Below are 20,645 nucleotides of genomic sequence, written 5' to 3'. Positions count from 1 at the left end.
TGGTTTGGATGCTGAACGATGGATCCGACTTGGGTGCCTGCCTGAGAACACAGTCACAAAAGAATCGTTAAAGGACGACCGGGTGTTCTCCCGGGACGTCACTCCAACGATCAAATTAGTTTTCTGATAGAGAGAGAAAATCTGAGAGTTATTCTCATAAGAGAGAAGATGGATCCCTCCCTTGAGGCGGAAGAGATCCTTTTGTACCTGTTACTAACGGATCGTGGGGACCATGCCTCGTGAGCATGAAACGTGGCCTCCTCTTACTGGGAGAGCTATTCACGCTAACTAACTATCAGGTGACGTCAATTCTGGGCGTTACCTGGGCTATTTTTTGCCTTCTCATTGGCTGTGAGTGAATGAGAAGATCACATGGAATGTTCTTACCATGTGATGAGAAATGAGCTGTTGCCCTGGCCTTGGCTCGCTTAGGCCAAGACCGGGTCTTATCCAAGGATGTAAAGTTTCTGTTATATTTTCCGTTACACTTAACGTGGCCGTTAGGTAACGTTAACAAGTCCCTTAGGCTAGTAGAATCATGCGTTCATGATGTAGCAGAGTTGTTCCGGTCTACTTACAGACACGTGGTGGGCTACTACTGGCTGCTTGTGCAGTTGGTATGGCGAAATCGCCGTTGTTTAGCAGTTTCATCATTAGGACGGTTCTTTGCCTCATTGATGGCATTAAAACTCCAGTTCTTCCTGGCATTTCCTCATTGCTTTTAACTTGTTTCTTTTTGCCCTTTTGTTCTTGAGAAAACCCTTCCAACATTTCCTTCGTATTCTTCATGGCTACTGCTCGCGCTTTAGGAAGAGATCTTACCCCTGAGGAATGGGAGTCTTTCGAGTTCCGGTTCGGGTTCGTTCCCGAACACGGCGTGCAAATTCCCCTGTCCGACGCGTCACTGTACAGCCCGCCAGAGGGCAAAGTTGGGATTCTGATCGCCCTATTCGAGGCATGTCTTCATTTGCCTACCACCGATTTCTTTAATCTGATCATTCGTGAATACGGGTTTTCGGTGAGGGAGTTGACCCCTATTGTTATCAACAAGATAATGGGCTTTGAACTCCTTTGTCGTGCCCTAGGCCACTTGTCGACCGTTCTTGCTTTCAAGCACTTCTTTAACGCTTCCACCCAGTCAGGGACTCGAACCCTTTCCCGCCGTCGGGGAGTCCCTATTCTTATCCATGATAAGAAGTCAAAGAAGAACTTGCAAGATAAATTCTTATGGGTGAACGATGATCTCGTGGTACTCAGCTATCCGAGGACTAAGTTGTACGTCGACCGTGCCCCCATGTTATTTAGCGTCGACAAGGAAACTGGCTGATGCCCTGGAGAAGATCAGCATCACCGGTGAAGATTGGCTTGACTGTTTCTTGGCCGTCGGCGGGATGAGTGCTGCTTGGAGGGCTCGTGGGAAGATGCATGAATTCTTTGTTAATAAATAGGGTATTTATTTTGCTTTTCCTCCCCCCCCCCCTTTTAAAAAAAACAAACGGAAAAGATTGGCAAGTCAGGTTTGTAGCGGTGCTCTGGATTAACCGACATTATTTCTTGTTTTTACCAGGTGTGGAGGAGACTGTTTATTTAGAGAAGGCTCTTCGGGGTCTGTATGACGTCAAGCTTGAGGTTCGCGATGTTGACCTGGTGGAGGCTCTTCCACCTCCTTTCTATGGCCAAGGATTCGTGACGACTGTCGGTGCTGACAATGTTACCGGCGCTGGTGAGGATCCGGACCTACAGGACGTTGTCGTCACTGGTGCTTCTTAGAAGGATCCTACACCATCCGGGTCCCAAGGAGTGTTCGTTGGGTTAAGAGGCGTTTTGCACTCTTAGAAGCCTCTTCCGGCGGTCGAACTGAGGTAGCTAGCACTGGGCCCCCTCTACGTAAGAAGCGTAATTTGAGCCTCTTACTGGGGGGTTCTAAAGATTCCAATCGTGCTGTGACAACCGCCAAATTCAAGTCAAAGTCAACAAGTCAAACCGGTCAAACTTAACTAGTACTTGTATGTTAAAAAGTTATTCTATGTATAAAAAAATGTGCATTTGTATGTCAAAAATTCAAGTGTCTCGAAGAATCTATGTGTTAACAATGTAAAAACCCTAAAAAGGGAGTTAAACGTATCAAAACACGACTAAGGACCCTTTTGGGGACTTAAAACAATCATTAACGAAGCATAACGGGGTTCACGAACCTTGCATTACGAGATTATACGATAATAATGGCTAAGGTTAAATCTCTCCCAAATCTCTCCAAGTATGTTAAATCTCTCCCAAATCTCTCCAAGTATGTGAAATCTCTCCCAAATCTCTCCAAGTATGTGAAATCTCTCCCAAATCTCTCTCAAAATCTCTCTCAACTTTTTATAGTCATCCCGACCCTTAACTTGGCCAAAAACCGCTCGAAACGGGGAGTTATATCGAAAAACAGCTAAATAAGGTCGAACCCTTCTAATAGGACCGAACCCTCTCGGAGCCGAACCCTCCTGTCAGAAGCGAACCTTGTCAGAAGCCTCTCGGACCGAAGCTCAGCAGACCGAACCGAGACCCTTCGGTCCCTCCTCCTCGCACCTTCGGCCCCTGATCCGAGAAGCCTCGCAGATCGCCCCTTTTCACCCGGTTTTCGACCACGACTTCGTTTTAAGCCCGTTTTTCATGATTTTAATGTAGGATTTTCACCCAAATCCATATTTTATCATTTTAAAACCCCAGAACTCATATTTTATTTATTTCTCAAGGATTTATTAATTTAAAAATCATTATTTTATATTAAGAGGATATTTACCCCACAAGTGGGTCAAGTGTGCCCACTTGCCCTTCCATGTGTCATCCTCTCATTTACCACCTTATCCACATCACATAAACCAATGCACACATCACTTCAAACTCTCAAGTTGCTTCAGCAACCTTCTATATAAAGAAATCCCTGGAGGATTTCTTGATTTACTTGCTCATTTCAAATACTTACACACTTCTCAAACCTTCAAGAGAGCCTCTTTTTCTCTCTACTTCCCACCACCTTGTGCAAGTGTTCTTGAGTTGCTACTGCACTTTTTGGTAAGTATTCCATCTAAGCTCAAGTGTTATTCCATAATTTCATAACACTCTTGGATCATTGACTCATATCTTAACACCAAAAATCGTTCTTAGGATCATCCAAGTCTTCCCGTGTTCATCAAGTGCTCTTGACTTGATATTCCTTAACTTCAACCTTCCACTCTTCAAGTCATCACTCAAGGTGAGTTCATACCCCTACATTTTATATTTTTCTTCAGTTTTCAGGGGGGGAATACAAGTTAAAACACCAAAACATATTCAAAACTCAACTTGACAGCTTACAATAAAAAAGTTGTGACCTGTTCACGAACTGTTTTACCCAACTTAAACTTAATATTTTTCAAAACTGTATAATATGAAAGTAGTTCAGGTTTTTACCTTTAAAATTACTACTTGCACATCTCCATACGATTTTTCTTCAATTTATGGTGATTTTTACAAAACTGCCTATCACTGCAGCAACAAAATCAGACCAGGTTGTGAAAATGAACATTTTCACACTAGTTTGAGACCACCAAAAATTATGGGAAAATTTATGAACACAGTAGACACTTTTCCAATTACTCAAAGTTTGCGGATTCAGTTTTCGACTTACGATGATTTTTCTATAATTACTCAAAAACAGTGACAGTTAAGGGTAAAACTGTCAAATACATATTTAAGAGTTATTCACACCTTGTAACATGTTGAGCAAGGTGTGTAAGATTTACACTTAGTATTTCCAATGTCCCTTATTTGAAATACATATACATGCGTAACAAGGTTTTATACCATCATACAACACTTTAGATAAACTATAATAGGTATAGTTTTGAACACTTCATTTAACAAAGAAAACAATAACATTATCGATTTACAAAACGAACTTTCACAACGCACTACGTGAACTCGTTAATGAATATTTGTGATACATTCTCCTTCGGGGTACTCCAAGTACCACAAAAAAGTCCTTTAGTTATAATCAAAATCTCCTGGAGTGAGAACGTGATAGTTGTGTATAGATCTATACTGGGTCCGACAAACCCGCACCTGAGCTGCTTGCAACAGCTAGACCGGCAGGTCTGTGGTGACAAGTGTCATAACTTTCCGATGCCTGAAGAACGTCGCATTCAAGGCCATCCAGTCTTTAGTATGATTATAACATCTCGCATGGAATATTAACACAACATACAATTCACGGAAATTCTAAAGTTTTATACAAAGGAGTTTTATTTGAATATAAAACACACACATAAGTATGACGACTTACTTATACATACTAGGCCTTGTTTCAATTCAGTTTACAACAAATCTTTTAGAAAATATTGGATTTTTTGGAAACAAACTTGTATCAAACGTTAAGGAAACAACATTCATTTTTATAAAATACTTATGAACTCACCAGTTTATGCTGATACTCTCTTTTCAAAACAACTTGTATTCTCAGGTAATCAGTAATACAGGTAACCGCAAGATTTCTAAAGTAAAGACGCTAAGGCGTAGATTCTTTTGCTACATTTTATCATCATATGTAATTTAATTGGAAACATGTATTTCTGGAACATGTATTTCTGGAACATGTATTTTGGAAACAATGTAATCTTTTAAATTATATCTATGATGGCTGTGTTTTACTTTCTTCACTATGGTTATGATACTGAGCATGACGTCATCCGCCCCCGAACGTTTCCGCCGTTCTGGTTTGGGGGTGTGACACGTGCCCCCGATGAAGGTCCTCCGAAACTGCTGGAGGGGGCAGAAACCGAGGCGACTGAACCGCCCTATTATACGGGAGAAGGAAGCAACAAGAAAACCAGCCCTATTCTCACAACCAAAGGGGTCGGGGTAAAGACTGGGTCTTCGCCTCCTCATGGTCTTGCCTCCACCTCTTCCGGTAAAACCACAACTGTCCCCTTGCCAATGGGCTCTCATCCTGATGCTTATAAGCCGGCTTAGAGATTAACTGCTCATGATCTTGTCTATGATCATGAAACCGCTCTCGAGTGGTGTCAACACGCATTTCCTCCTGCCAAGACTGGGGTCCTAAGTGCCTTGTCTGACGAGCATATGCCTGATGGCTTGTGTTACGCTGCTGCCCAAGTATCGTCTTACTTAGTCACGGCCGCCGAACGCATCTCCGAGATGGAGACCCTCCAGTCCGATTTGGACTAGAGGGGTATTGAATGTGAAGAATTGAAGGCCCAAGTGGCGAAGTTGGAGGCCGATAAGAGCGACATGGGGGCTAAGCAGGAGGCGGTGTTACTTGAGAGGGCGAGCTTGGCGGAGCAAGCGGTGAAACTGGGGAAAAAGGTGGAGGACCTGAACGATCGTTTGGGGGTCCTGTCATTGGAGAACACCAGTCTAAGCAAGCGGGTAGCAGAGCTGGAGGTTGATCTGGTGACCGAGAACGCCGCAAAGGGAGCGCTGGAGAGGGATATTTCTTGGATCCTTAGCGACGAGCTCGGTCGGGTTGTGGATAGGTTGATTGAAGGTCCACAATTCCTCCAAGGCTTGGTTCTTGTGAAAGAAGCTTGTGTCGCCGCAGGTGTGGAGCAGGGTAAGAAGATAGTCTGGGAGCAGGTGTCCACCGGGGAGGTCGACCCGAAGTCGGAGGAGAATGTGGCTTCCAGGACTCAAGAGATGGAAGACTCCCTAGTGACTTTCACGGAGACGGAATTTGTTGGCCATCTTCGCTTGGGCGTCCTGGACGTGGCTGAGCTTCGAAATCTCTGTTAGGAGTCTCAGAACGAGGAATCTTCCCCGGTGATGATAACACTTCTGTTGCTAAGTAGCTTTTGTGTTTGGCTTGTTTTGATGTAACTTTGTTGAACAATTTTCTCTATTTCTTACTTTATTTTTTGTATCTGCTGCCCCCAGGGGTAGCCTGAAAGTCCGGGAGTCCGGCGACGTTGACAATATTTATTCTGTATTTGTGGGTATGAATGCTTGCTATTACCACACATATGCTTTTATTTGCTTCATGTATGGCTTGTGTTGGACATCACATGGTATTTACGCAGGGTTTGCTTACACCCATGGTGAGAGTTCTCTTGCTAGTGAACTCTTTTTGCTTTACTGAAGCTGGTCTTTGAGAGATTTGTTCTAATTTGCTGCTTAAAGACCATGGGTGTAGCCAAGATTATCATCTTGAGGCTCACCCAGTTGTGTTTACTTTTGTTTGCTTCATGTATGGTTTATGTTGGCCATCACATGGTATTTACTCAGGATTTTCTTACACCCCTGGTTAGAGTTCTCTTTTTGCTTTACTGAAGCTGGTCTTTGAGAGATTTGTTCTAATCTGGTGCTTAAAAACCCTGGGTGTAGCCAAGATCGTCATCTTGAGGCTCACCCACTTTTGTTTTTTATGTTCGTGTAAGGTTATGAACCTTCTACACTCATGTCACATGTTCTTTAACTGATGAACATGTTTTGGGAGGAAGGTTATGAGCCTTTCTAATATAAACTCCCTGGCTGCCTCCTTGTAGCGATTTCGCTCGAGTGACGTTTGATGATCAATCCTTGTTGTCACACGGTAAACGTACACAACCTCTTTAGATTTGGATATAAGGAGCATCTGAATTGCCCTTTCTTATTTACTATAGTTTTGCTTAGAGCAAAATATGAATGAAAATAGTAAAGTAATTTATGCTGATTACATTTACATACTAAAATGAACACACAATGCGTTAGCTAGAACTGATGTTACCTTTAACACATGTTTCAAGAGTAGAAGTGGCGCAGGCTCTGCGCATTCCACATTCTTGGAATGGCACGCTCGTCTTGAGCTTCTAGGACATAGGCACCATTCTTATGTGCTTCTATGACTTTATATGGTCCTTCCCACGTGACACTGAGTTTCCCCAATGGTTCAGCGTGGCTAGACTCATTTTTTTCTCAATACCCATTCTCCAACTTTGAAGTTCTTGGTCCGGACTTGGCGGTTGTAATAGTTCTCAGTTTGTGACTTATACAGTGCCTGGCGCATCTGTGTTGCCTCACGTTTCTCTTCGAGCATATGCAGGTCTTGGCGTCGCCCTTCCTCGCTGGCTACCTCCTCGAAACTCTCTGTTCGCAAGGAGCCAGTGATTATTTCCAATGGGAGGACCGCCTCCGTCCCATAGGTTAGACTGAAGGGTGTTTCTCCCGTGCTTGACCTTGTTGTGGTGCGATAGGACCATAACACTATCGGGAGCTCATCCACCCAAGTGGACTTTGATCTGAGTAGCCGTTTCTTTAAACCATTGACTATGGTTTTGTTGGATATCTCCGTCTTTCCGTTAGCCTGAGGATGCGCTTCTGAAGTGAACCGGCGGTGGATTTTCTTGTCCTCGCACTATTCCTTGAAGGGACTTCCTTCAAACTGAGTGTCGTTGTCACTTATGAGGATCCTAGGAGTTCCAAAGCGAGCCAAGAGGTTCCTTGTCATGAACTTTATCATCTGCTTTCCAGTGACAGTGGCCAGTGGTTCCGCCTCTATCCACTTGGTGAAATGGTCCACGGCTACCAACAAAAACTATACGCCTCCCGGCGCCGATGGGAATGGTCCCACTATATCGATCCCCCATTGGTGGAAGGGCCAGGGGCTGGTTGTAACGCTCGTGTTTCTAGCCTAGGCATTAATCTTGATATGATAGTCTAGGTTAACCTTTGTAACTCATTTTGAAGAAATGAAAAAGGAATTATGTGAATTCTGTGTTTTATGCTTAATTACTAAGAGTTAATTAATTAAGAATAACAATGAGCGTCGAAAATAAATATTAGATAAAGCCGATATCTATTAAGAAAGTTGTAGTGGTCGTGACAAGGATTACGGATATATAAAGAATACCAAAATCCGAGTTATAACGAAGAAGTTATGACCTGTCGAAGTTTCACGACAAAACCGACACGGTGCCGAATGTCGTAAAAAGTGAGTTTTTGATAAACTACTTTTTAGCCTTAGTGATCTAAACGAAACTCGTAGTGTTCGTTAAACCGAGAATAGGTATAAAAATAACGCCCAAATCTGACTTCGTATGAGGAAGTTATGATTTTTCGAAGTTTCAGCTTAGCAGTAGACAGCTAAAAACTCGAATTTTAGTTTGAGTGATTTTTATCCGACACGACCTAAACGAGAATCAAAGGTCTCATTAATAGTAGCACAACGGTAAAAAGACAGACGAAAACGGACGTCGGATGAAGAAGTTATGAGTTTTTAACGGATTTCCTGTCCCGGTCTGTTAAAAACAATAATATAAAAATTAAAGTCAAAATTAGCCAACGAAGTCTAAACGAAAGTTGTAGAGCGTAACTTTACCTACGCGTGCATATAAAGAACGTCAAAAACGGAGATCGTATGCGAAAGTTATGGATTTTAGAAGTTTTGGCGCGAAAAACGAGAAAATCCCCAAAACCGAGGAATTTCGCATAGGTGGACTTCGGCCACGTGTCCTCGCTTAGAACATGCCACGTGTCCGAAATTGTGTTGAGTCATCTGAGCTGCTGAGCTGATCCGAAGCGGTCCAGTAGAAGTGCGACACGTTCCCTTTATCACGTGTCCGAGCCTCGCAGTGAGCCACGAACCCCCCTACTTTGGACCCTAGACCTCGGTCCACTTAGAAGAGGACAGCGAGCCCCTCGCATGCGCAGCCACGTGCGAGCCCACGTGCGAGCAGGTGCTGCGAGCCCTCGGATCTGCGCCACCTGGAGCCTTCTCAACCGTTGGATCAGGAGGCTCGCACCTATAAATAGGAGGGTGCGAGACCTCCCGGGTATATTTTGGAAAAGTGACACTTTTAGCCCATAAACTCATATTTCTTTCATTCCAACTTCCTCCAAAGCCCCAGTATCAATTATAACCCCCGGAATACGCCACGAAGTGCCCGAGAAGCCCGGAAAATTTATCTTTTCGGTTTCGAAGCCCGACCTTCGCAGAGCCTGGTTTCTCAATAAAACTCCCGGTTTTATTAGAAACGAACGTTTTAGGAAACGAATTGCTGCCCGATTATCATCAAATCATGTGAGTGTGTAGTTACTTTGACTTTACACATAGATATGAAGTATTTACCTTAAAATACTTGTTATGTGTAAATATATTAATTGTTTATTTGAGGTGACTGATGAATAGATGTTTTATACAAGTTTTAAACTGTATATTTATTTTATCTACAAATATGTTGGGTAGAACATGGGTAGACGAAATAGTCGATGGGTGTTAAAATGATGAGAGGCCTTGGTGTTATTGTTGTTGTTATTGGTGAAGTCGTATAACGGAGTATAGATGACGACCACGGACCTTTCTAGACAGTCCAGTGGCACACTAGCAGGTCCGCAACTTGTAGGTGTTGATGAACTAAATGTTCATTGGTGTACTCCATCCCCCTCATGGCTGCCTTTAGGACATGTATGGCTGAGGAGTCCCCTTAGCAGTAGTGTCCAACCCGATGATATTCCTTAGGTTAAGTCCCTTGTGATAGGTGTTTAGGGACGTAAAGTGAGGACAACGGGAATGGGTAATCAGGGTTATTGTTGATTGGTGAACTTAATAAGTTATTATTATTGTGGGTTGAAAACCCTATATGCTCACCAGGCTCCCAAGCCTGACCCACTCAGCTTTTTATGATTACAGGTAGTGGACCCCGAGCATAGTCGGAGGACGATGAGAGATTTTTGGATTATAGGCCAGTAGTTGTAAATAACTGTTGTAAGGCTTATAATGTCTTGTTTATGCTTTTGATCTGTATCGGAACATGACATCCCGAGGTTTTGATATATATGGAAAATATATACCTTCTTAAAGAAGGGTTTTGATAAACTTTTATCATGTATTGTTTTGGGGACCAATTCCGCAACATCTTTTAAAAAGATTTCTCTGATTTTGTTTTAAAAAGCATACAATAAATCGGTCTTTTCTGGCCGAGAAATTAGGGGATGTCACAGTTGGTATCAGAGCATTAGTTTAAGCGAACTAAGAAATTGTAGAATTTCTAGACTTAAACTTAGAATGCTAAGTGATGATTGTGATATGAGTGTCTACCATATTTTAGACACAAGCACTAGTTTATTTTAGGAAAGGTGCCTAAAATGCTTTTATGTGCTAAATGATATATGATTGCCATATGTGCCATTAATTGTTCGGATCTATGGTCTGTTGCCGACCGGATCTGGAAACCTTATGTGTGTAGGATTCTAAGCGTATGATTACGAGATTAGAACTAACATGTAAACGTTTCGGAGTGATAAGGGAATTGAAATGTCTAACAAGGATAAAGACCTAAATTCGCCTTATTCGGTATATAGATTGTAATGGCAAGAACTCGAAGTGGAGCAGGAAATGCAAACAGAAACCAACAACCTCAACCCGAAGTGGTGGAACTTGTGTCTATAGTAGGAGCTGTACTAGAACCCATCACTATGGATTGAGTACGAACTATGATTCAGACCATGATGGCTGAACAGAGGGAGGAATTGAGGCAAATGTTGTTGAACAACAGGGATGAACCTTCAGTTCCTGTTGAACAACGTGAACTAAATGACGATCGATCTGAAGAAGGGAACAACAACAGATCGGTTGGTCATAGTGAACCGCTTGTGGTTGGGAGAAATAACCACGAGGTTAGAATGGAGAGAAATGGGTGCAAGTATAAGGACTTTATGGCTTGCAAGCCATCGACCTTCACTGGAAAAGAAGATCCCGTCGGAGTAATGGACTGGATCTCGGAAATGGAATTGGCTTTCATGACTTGTGATTGCTAAGGCAAGTTACAAACCACTTTTGCAGTGCGTCAGTTCAGGGGTAGTGCTGCTCGTTGGTGGAACACTCTGGGGAAAACCCTAAGCCCTAATGAGCCACTGCAACTGACTTGGGCAGAGTTCTTGGTGAACTTTAAGCGCAAGTACTGCTCGGCCCAAAACGTACTTGAGTTAGAAAACCAATTTCTAACGTTGAAGAAGGGGAGTATGACCGTTGACGAATATACGAATAACTTCACAGACAAAATGGAGTTTGCTTTGCGTATTGTCCCAGATGAGCTGGCGAAAATTGACAGGTATGCAAAGGGACTTCCATGGGAGTATGCGGTGCCAGTACGTCAGGCATTTACTTTGGAGGCAGCTATCTGGGCTGCCAAGTCTGTTGAAGATATGATAAAGGGGAGAGCCGCCAGCAAGGTTGAAGTTGGCGAAAAGAGAAAGTTTGAAGGAACTTCAGGTTCCAATAAAAAGAACAAATTCTTGAAGTCTGGTTCGAGAAAATTCGGAGGAGGAGCAGAAGCCAAATGGTGTGACAAGTGCAAGAAGAAACATGCTGGGAAGTGCAGCGTGGAACTCACTTGTTACAAGTGTGGAAAGCCAGGGCATTATGCCAATAATTGCACCTTCACTAATAACGTCTGTCATGGGTGCCACGAAGAAGGGCATATTTTGAGGGATTGCCCGAAGAAGAAGGACGCAGCAAAACCCAATCTTCCACCAAAGCCGAAGGCGAGAGCCTTTCTGATGACACACGAAGCTGCAAAAGAAGAAGCCGATGTCGCTTCAGGTACCTTTCTCGTAAACGAATTGCCTGCCCAAATTTTGTTTGATTCTGGAGCCAATTACTCCTTTATTTCGCATGAATTTGGTAGAAAACTAGCTTTGCCTGTAGATAGACTAATTAATGCCATAATAGTCGAGATTGCTAGTGGCAAGTTTGTACCTGTTAGCCATCGTATGAAAAACATCGTCATTGACTTGGATGGGAATAAGTTCCACGAGGAATTATTGCCTATCGAGTTAAATGGTTTCGACATAGTTTTAGGAATGGATTGGCTTAGCGCCAATGATGTCGAAATAATGTATAGGAAGAAGATAGTAAAAGTAAACCCGCCAGGGAAGGAGCCGTTTATGGTGTATGGAGACAAACGCAGAGTAAATTCTGGAATCATTTCCTTAGTGAAAGCCATAAAGTGTTTGGCCAAGGGGTGTACATCATATTTAGCATTCGTGATCGATGCTAAGAAGGAAAAGAAGGAGGTGCAGGATATTCCGGTGGTGTGTGATTATCCGAAAGTCTTTCCCAAAGATCTTCCCGGATTGCCCCCTGATCGACAAGTAGAATTTCGTATCGACTTGTTACCAGGAACAACGCCGATAGCAAAAGCACCGTATCGATTAGCACCAACCGAAATGAAAGAACTTATGACACAACTTCAGGAGTTATTGGACAAAGGTTTTGTTGGATTAATGTCTAAGTCCATAACTATAATTGGTAAGACTTGACCCGACCCGGCATGGTCCATTTGGGTTGCATGGCATCATGCATTTGGATAGACTATAATGAGAGAAATAACACTTAAGGTTGGTTAATATATTATAAGTTCTAATATATTAATAAGGTTATTTAATTAGTATTGATCAAGAATTAATTTGGAATTAATTAAGTGATCAAAAGGAGACTAATTAAATATATGGGTTGATTGTGTAAATCATTCATTCTTATATATGTGGGCTTGTGATCCAAGATTCCTTATGTTGGACTAAGTCCATGGGGTGACCCATGGATACTCCATGGAGGTTAAAATCCATGGAGCATAAGGAATGGGTAAAGTTATGAGTTACATGGTGTAACCCTAATAGCCACCATATAAAAGAATCCCATGGCTCAAGAAATCGGGCACTAATGTGTGAATATGAGGGCTAGACGATTTCAAGGAGTGTTCCATTTCTCTCAAGTCATTCCATGTGCATTTGGTGTTGTGTGAACCATTTGAGGTGTCACACTTGGGGCACTAGGCACTCAAGCTTCATGGAGACAAGCTACATCAAACAAAGGTATGTATTCTATCCATTTGATTACCCAAGTATCAAGTATTGTATGCTAGATAGGGTAATACCTTGGAAAGTTCATAATTGCATGTATAATAGAGAAAACATAGATCCAAGGTATTTAGGGTTGCATGTACACTTAGGAGTGTTAGAATGCGCAAAACCCATCGGGTTTCATTCGACCTAGTTCATCGCCCTGGGGAGCCCCTGTGTTATTTGTAAAGAAGAAAGACGGGAGCATGAGAATGTGCATCAATTACAGAGAGCTGAATAAAGCAACAATAAAGAACAAGTACCCGTTGCCGAGGATCGATGACCTGTTCGACCAGTTGCAAGGTTCGAGCTATTTCTCGAAGATCGATCTTAGGTCCGGATACCATCAACAAAAGGTGAGAGAGCAGGATATCGAGAAGACTGCGTTCAGAACAAGATATGGACACTATGAATTTATGGTTATGTCGTTCGGATTAACCAATGCCCCAGCAGCTTTCGTGGATTTGATGAACAGGGTTTGTAAACCATACCTTGATAAATCCGTGATAGTATTCATAGACGATATCTTGATCTATTCGAAAAGCAAGCAGGAGCATGAAAAGCATCTGCGTGAAGTGCTAGAAGTTCTGAAAGAGGAGAAGCTGTATGCAAAGTTCTCCAAATGTGAATTTTGGATTCAAGAAGTCCAATTTTTAGGTCATGTGGTTAACCAAGAAGGAATAATGGTTGACCCAGCAAAGATTGAAGCTGTAATGAAGTGGGAACAACCAAAAAGTCCTATGGAGATTCGAAGCTTTTTAGGATTAGCCGGATATTATCGCCGATTTATCCAAGGCTTTTCTTCGATTGCTACTCCATTAACAGCTTTGACCCACAAAGGAGCTACTTATGCTTGGAATGAGAAGTATAAGGAAGCCTTTGAAAAATTAAAGAAGATATTGTGTGAAGCACCGATTCTTTCGTTACCTGAAGGAGTTGATGACTTCGCAGTTTATAGTGATGCCTCTGGAGTTGGGTTAGGATGTGTTATGACCCAAAGGGATAAAGTGATAGCGTATGCATCATGGCAATTGAAAGAGCATGAAAAGAACTACCCTACTCATGATCTGGAGTTGGCAGCGGTAGTATTCGCCTTAAAGATATGGAGGCACTATCTTTATGGTACTAAATGAAAACGTTTCACTGATCATAAGAGTATTCAATATCTCTTTAATCAGAAGGAATTGAACATGAGGCAACGACGCTGGCTGGAATTACTCAAGGACTACGATTGTGAGATAATTTACCACCCTGGTAAAGAAAATGTTGTTGCTGATGCTCTCAGTCGGAAGGTGAATCTTGAAAAGAGAAGGCCAAGAGCGTTGAGAATTGAAGTTGTCTCGACAATTGTGGAAAGTATAAAGAAAGCTCAGGAGGAATCTTTGGAGAAAAATGACCGGAAGGAGGAACGTTTGGGTAAAACGTTGGTGTTTGATACAAACGGTCAAGGATTGAAGGTATTCAAAGATAGGATTTGGGTACCTAGGACGGGAGGAGTAAGAGGTCTTCTGATGGAAGAAGCTCACAAAACCATGTACTCGATTCATCCCGGCAGTACGAAAATGTATAGGGATCTAAAACCCTATTACTGGTGGCCGACGATGAAGCTCGATGTTGCTAAGTATGTGGCCGAGTGTGTAACTTGTGCTAGGGTTAAGGCACAACATCAGAAACCGTATGGGAGTTTAGAACCTTTACCTGTACCCATGGGTAAATGGGAGGACATTACCATGGATTTTGTGACTAAACTGCCTAGGACAAGGAACGGTCACGACATGATTTGGGTGGTCGTTGATCGCTTCACTAAGAGTGCGCATTTCATAGCCGCTAATGAGAAATGCTCTATGGATAAACTTGTGAATTCTTACGTGAAGGAAATTGTGAGGCTTCACGGTGTTCCGTTAACGATTGTATCCGATCGTGACAGCCGTTTTACCTCAAGGTTTTGGAGAAGTCTACAAGAGGAATTGGGTACCAAGTTATGTTTGAGTACAGCTTACCATCCTCAAACCGATGGTCAGAGCGAACGAACGATTCAAACATTGGAGGATATGCTGAGAGCATGTACCCTAGAATTCCAAGGTAACTGGGATGAACACTTACCTCTAGTAGAATTTTCCTATAATAATAGTTTCCACTCAAGCATCAAGATGGCACCTTATCACGCTTTGTATGGGGAAAAGTGTCGAACGCCATCATGTTGGCTGGAAGCTGGGGAAAAGCAGTTTATGGGACCTGAAATAGTCCATCATACTGCTAAAAAGTTGAAAGTGATAAGGGAAAGGATGTTAGCTGCTCAAGATCGTCAAAAGAGTTATGCTGACAAGAAAAGACAACCGATATCCTTCGAAGTTGGAGATTCGGTTTTACTTAAAGTCTCGTCGTGGAAGGGACTTATAAGATTTGGTAAAAAGGGAAAGTTAAGTGCAAGGTTTATTGGACCATTTAAAGTTCTTTAGAGGATCGGGAATCAAGCTTACAAGCTAGAATTACCGAAAGAACTGGATGGTATTCATAATACCTTTCATGTGTGTTATTTGAGAAAGTTTACGGGAGATGTGCCCGACATAATTCCGATTTCTGAGTTAAGGTTGGATGAAAACAAGAGGTTGATCGAGGAACCTGAGGCAATAGTTGACCGTAAGACTATGAAGTTGCGACGCAAGATGGTTGATTTAGTGCTTGTGCGCTGGAAACATACGAATGGGCCAAATCTCAACTGGGAAACGGAGAGTGACATGATGAGTCGCTACCCGCAGTTGTTTGTTGAGGTGTGATTCAGGGGACAGAATCATCCTAAGGGGGAGAGAATTGTAACGCTCGTGTTTCTAGCCTAGGAATTAATCTTGATATGATAGTCTAGGTTAACCTTTGTAACTCATTTTGAAGAAATGAAAAAGGAATTATGTGAATTCTATGTGTTTTATGTGTTTTATGCTTAATTACTATGAGTTAATTAATTAAGAATAACAATGAGCATCGAAAATAAATATTAGATAAAGCCGATATCTATTAAGAAAGTTGTAGTGGTCGTGACAAGGATTACGGATATATAAAGAATACCAAAATCCGAGTTATAACGAAGAAGTTATGACCTGTCGAAGTTTCACGACAAAACCGACACGGTGCCGAATGTCGTAAAAAGTGAGTTTTTGATAAACTACTTTTTAGCCTTAGTGATCTAAACGAAACTCGTAGTGCCCGTTAAACCGATAATAGGTATAAAAATAACGCCCAAATCTGACTTCGTATGAGGAAGTTATTATTTTTCGAAGTTTCAGCTTAGCAGTAGACAGCTAAAAACTCGAATTTTAGATCGAGTGATTTTTAGCCGACACGACCTAAACGAGAATCGAAGGTCTCGTCAATAGTAGCACAACGGTAAAAAGACAAACGAAAACGGACTTCGGATGAAGAAGTTATGAGTTTTTAACGGATTTCCTGTCCCGGTCTGTTAAAAATAATAATATAAAAATTAAATTCAAAATTAGCCGACGAAGTCAAAACGAAAGTTGTAGAGCGTAAGTTTACCTACGCGTGCATATAAAGAACGTCAAAAACGGAGCTCGTATGCGAAAGTTATGGATTTTAGAAGTTTTGGCGCGAAAAACGAGAAAATCCCCAAAACCGAGGAATTTCGCATAGGTGGACTACGGCCACGTGTCCTCGCTTAGAACATGCCACGTGTCCGAAATTGTGCTGAGTCATTCGAGCTGCTGAGCTGATCCGAAGCGGTCCAGTAGAAGTGCGACGCGTGCCCTTTATCACGTGTCCGAGCCTCGCAGTGAGCCACGAACCCCCCTACTTCGGACCTTAGACCTCGGTCCACTTAGAAGAGGACAGCGAGCCCCTCGCATGCGCAGCCACGTGCGAGCCCCCGTGCGAGCAGGTGCTGCGAGCCCTCGGATCTGCGCCACCTGGAGCCTTCTCAACCGTTGGATCAGGAGGCTCGCACCTATAAATAGGAGGGTGCGAGACCTCCCGGGTATATTTTGGAAAAGTGACACTTTTAGCCCCTAAACTCATATTTCTTTCATTCCAACTTCCTCCAAAGCCCCGGTATCAATTATAACCCCCGGAATACGCCACGAAGTGCCCGAGAAGCCCGGAAAATTTATCTTTTCGGTTTCGAAGCCCGACCTTCGCAGAGCCCGGTTTCTCAATAAAACTCCCGGTTTTATTAGAAACGAACGTTTTAGGAAACTAATTGCTGCCCGATTATCATCAAATCATGTGAGTGTGTAGTTACTTTCACTTTACATATAGATATGAAGTATTTACCTTAAAATACGTGTTATGTGTAAATATATTAATTGTTTATTTGAGGTGACTGATGAATAGATGTTTTATACAAGTTTTAAACTGTATATGTATTTTATCTACAAATATGTTGGGTAGAACATGGGTAGACGAAATAGTCGATGGGTGTTAAAATGATGAGAGGCCTCGGTGTTGTTGTTGTTGTTATTGGTGAAGTCGTCTAACGGAGTATAGATGACGACCACGAACCTTTCTAGACAGTCCAGTGGCACACTAGCAGGTCCGCAACTTGTAGGTGTTGATGAACTAAATGTTCATTGGTGTACTCCATCCCCCTCATGGTTGCCTTTAGTACATGTATGGCTGAGGAGTCCCCTTAGCAGTAGTGTCCAACCCGATGATATTCCTTAGGTTAGGTCCCTTGTGATAGGTGTTTAGGGACGTAAAGTGAGGACAACGGGAATGGGTAATCAGGGTTATTGTTGATTGGTGAACTTAATAAGTTATTATTATTGTGGGTTGAAAACCCTATATGCTCCCAAGGCTCCCAAGCCTGACCCACTCAGCTTTTTATGATTACAGGTAGTGGACCCCGAGCATAGTCGGAGGACGATGAGAGATTTTTGGATTATAGGCCAGTAGTTGTAAATAACTGTTGTAAGGCTTATAATGTCTTGTTTATGCTTTTGATCTGTATCGGAACATGACATCCCGAGGTTTTGATATATATGGAAAATATATACCTTCTTAAAGAAGGGTTTTGATAAACTTTTATCATGTATTGTTTTGGGGACCAATTCCGCAACATCTTTTAAAAAGATTTCTCTGATTTTGTTTTAAAAAGCATAAAATAAATCGGTCTTTTCTGGCCGAGAAATTAGGGGATGTCACAGTTGGTATCAGAGCATTAGTTTAAGCGAACTAAGAAATTGTAGAATTTCTAGACTTAAACTTAGAATGCTAAGTGATGATTGTGAGATGAGTGTCTACCATATTTTAGACACAAGCACTAGTTTATTTTAGGAAAGGTGCCTAAAATGCGTTTATGTGCTAAATGATATATGATTGCCATATGTGCCATTAATTGTTCGGATCTATGGTCTGTTGCCGACCGGATCTGGAAACCTTATGTGTGTAGGATTCTAAGCGTATGATTACGAGATTAGAACTAACATGTAAACGTTTCGGAGTGATAAGGGAATTGAAATGTCTAACAAGGATAAAGACCTAAATTCGCCTTATTCGGTATATAGATTGTAATGGCAAGAACTCGAAGTGGAGCAGGAAATGCAAACAGAAACCAACAACCTCAACCCGAAGTGGTGGAACAGGTGCCTATAGTAGGAGCTGCACCAGAACCCATCACTATGGATTGAGTACGAACTATGATTCAGACCATGATGGCTGAACAGAGGGAGGAATTGAGGCAAATGTTGCTGAACAACAGGGATGAACCTTCAGTTCCTGTTGAACAACGTGAACTAAATGACGATCGATCTGAAGAAGGGAACAACAGCAGATCGGTTGGTCATAGTGAACCGCTTGTGGTTAGGAGAAATAACCACGAGGTTAGAATGGAGAGAAATGGGTGCAAGTATAAGGACTTTATGGCTTGCAAGCCATCGACCTTCACTGGAAAAGAAGATCCCGTCGGAGTAATGGACTGGATCTCGGAAATGGATTTGGCTTTCATGACTTGTGATTGCCAAGGCAAGTTACAAACCACTTTTGCAGTGCGTCAGTTCAGGGGTAGTGCTGCTCGTTGGTGGAACACTCTGGGGAAAACCCTAAGCCCTAATGAGCCACTGCAACTGACTTGGGCAGAGTTCTTGGTGAACTTTAAGCGCAAGTACTGCTCGGCCCAAAACGTACTTGAGTTAGAAAACCAATTTCTAACGTTGAAGAAGGGGAGTATGACCGTTGACGAATATACGAATAACTTCACAGACAAAATGGAGTTTGCTTTGCGTATTGTCCCAGATGAGCTGGTGAAAATTGACAGGTATGCAAAGGGACTTCCATGGGAGTATGCGGTGCCAGTACGTCAGGCATTTACTTTGGAGGCAGCTATCTGGGCTGCCAAGTCTGTTGAAGATATGATAGAGGGGAGAGCCGCCAGCAAGGTTGAAGTTGGCGAAAAGAGAAAGTTTGAAGGAACTTCAGGTTCCAATAAAAAGAACAAATTCTCGAAGTCTGGTTCGAGAAAATTCGGAGGAGGAGCCGAAGCCAAATGGTGTGACAAGTGCAAGAAGAAACATGCTGGGAAGTGCAGCGTGGAACTCACTTGTTACAAGTGTGGAAAGCCAGGGCATTATGCCAATAATTGCACCTTCACTTATAACGTCTGTCATGGGTGCCACGAAGAAGGGCATATTTTGAGGGATTGCCCGAAGAAGAAGGACGCAGCAAAACTCAATCTTCCACCAAAGCCGAAGGCGAGAGCCTTTCAGATGACACTCGAAGCTGCAAAAGAAGAAGTCGATGTTGCTTCAGGTACTAAGTACATCTGTAGATAGCCTCCTCAGACGCTGCTAAGTACATCTGTAGTGTTTCCCCCGGGAGCGGGGAGGCGAGAGTCGGGAGTTGTTGTAGTGCATCTTTTAATTTTTGCAAGGCCACATCTGCTTCCGCTGTCCATTTGAATTGCTTTTTGTCTAAGCATCCTTTGAGTGTTTGGTACAGAGGAAGCGCTTTCTCTGCGGATTTGGTGATGAATCTTCCAAGCGTCTTTAATTTGTCGTTGATATCCTGTACTCCTTTAAGGTTGTTGGGAGTTTTCGACTCGAGGAACTCTTGTATTTTGGTGGGATTAGGTAGAATCTCTTCCCTGGACACCTGATAACCAAGGAATTGTCCCTCCTCGACTCCGAAAGTACACTTAGCCGGATTTAACTTCATTTGCGATTTGACTAGCATTTTGAAGGTTTCTTCCACATATTGGAGTAACATCTCTTCATTGCGGCTTTTAAATACCATATCGTCGACGTGACTTTGATATTCCAACCGATTTGGTCGGCGAATACCTTGTCCACCAGTCTCTGGTAAGTAGCGCCAGCGTTTTTGAGCCCAAATGGCATTTTTTGATAGCAGAAAGTGCCATTTTCGGTACGGAAGGTTGTTTTTGCTTCATCTTTTCGCTTCATACAGCACCTGGTGATAGCCCTTATATGCGTCGAGAAAACATTTGAATCGGACACCTTCAAGTGATTGGACTTTCTGATCGATCTCCGGGAGGGAATAACAATCCTTTGGGCAGACGTTGTTGAGATCTGAATAATCTATGCACATTCGCCATGCCCCATTGGATTTCCTTACCATGACCGGGTTTGCTATCCATGTTGGGAACATTACTTCCTGAGTATGCCAGCACTCACCAGGTCGGCCACTTCTGTGTTAAAAGCCTTATTGCGGTCTGCCGCTTGTCCTCGCTTCTTTTGCTTCACATGGTAACTCCCAGGTGCGATATTAAGGCTATGTTCTATGACCCGTCGATCGACGCCCGTCAGATCCGTTGGCTTCCAGGCGAAGACGGT

Source organism: Lactuca virosa, chromosome 8 (assembly GCF_052849685.1).
Source record: "Lactuca virosa cultivar CGN04683 chromosome 8, Lactuca_virosa_CGN04683_v6, whole genome shotgun sequence".
Classification (NCBI taxonomy): domain Eukaryota; kingdom Viridiplantae; phylum Streptophyta; class Magnoliopsida; order Asterales; family Asteraceae; genus Lactuca; species Lactuca virosa.
This window is presented reverse-complemented; position numbering follows the sequence as displayed.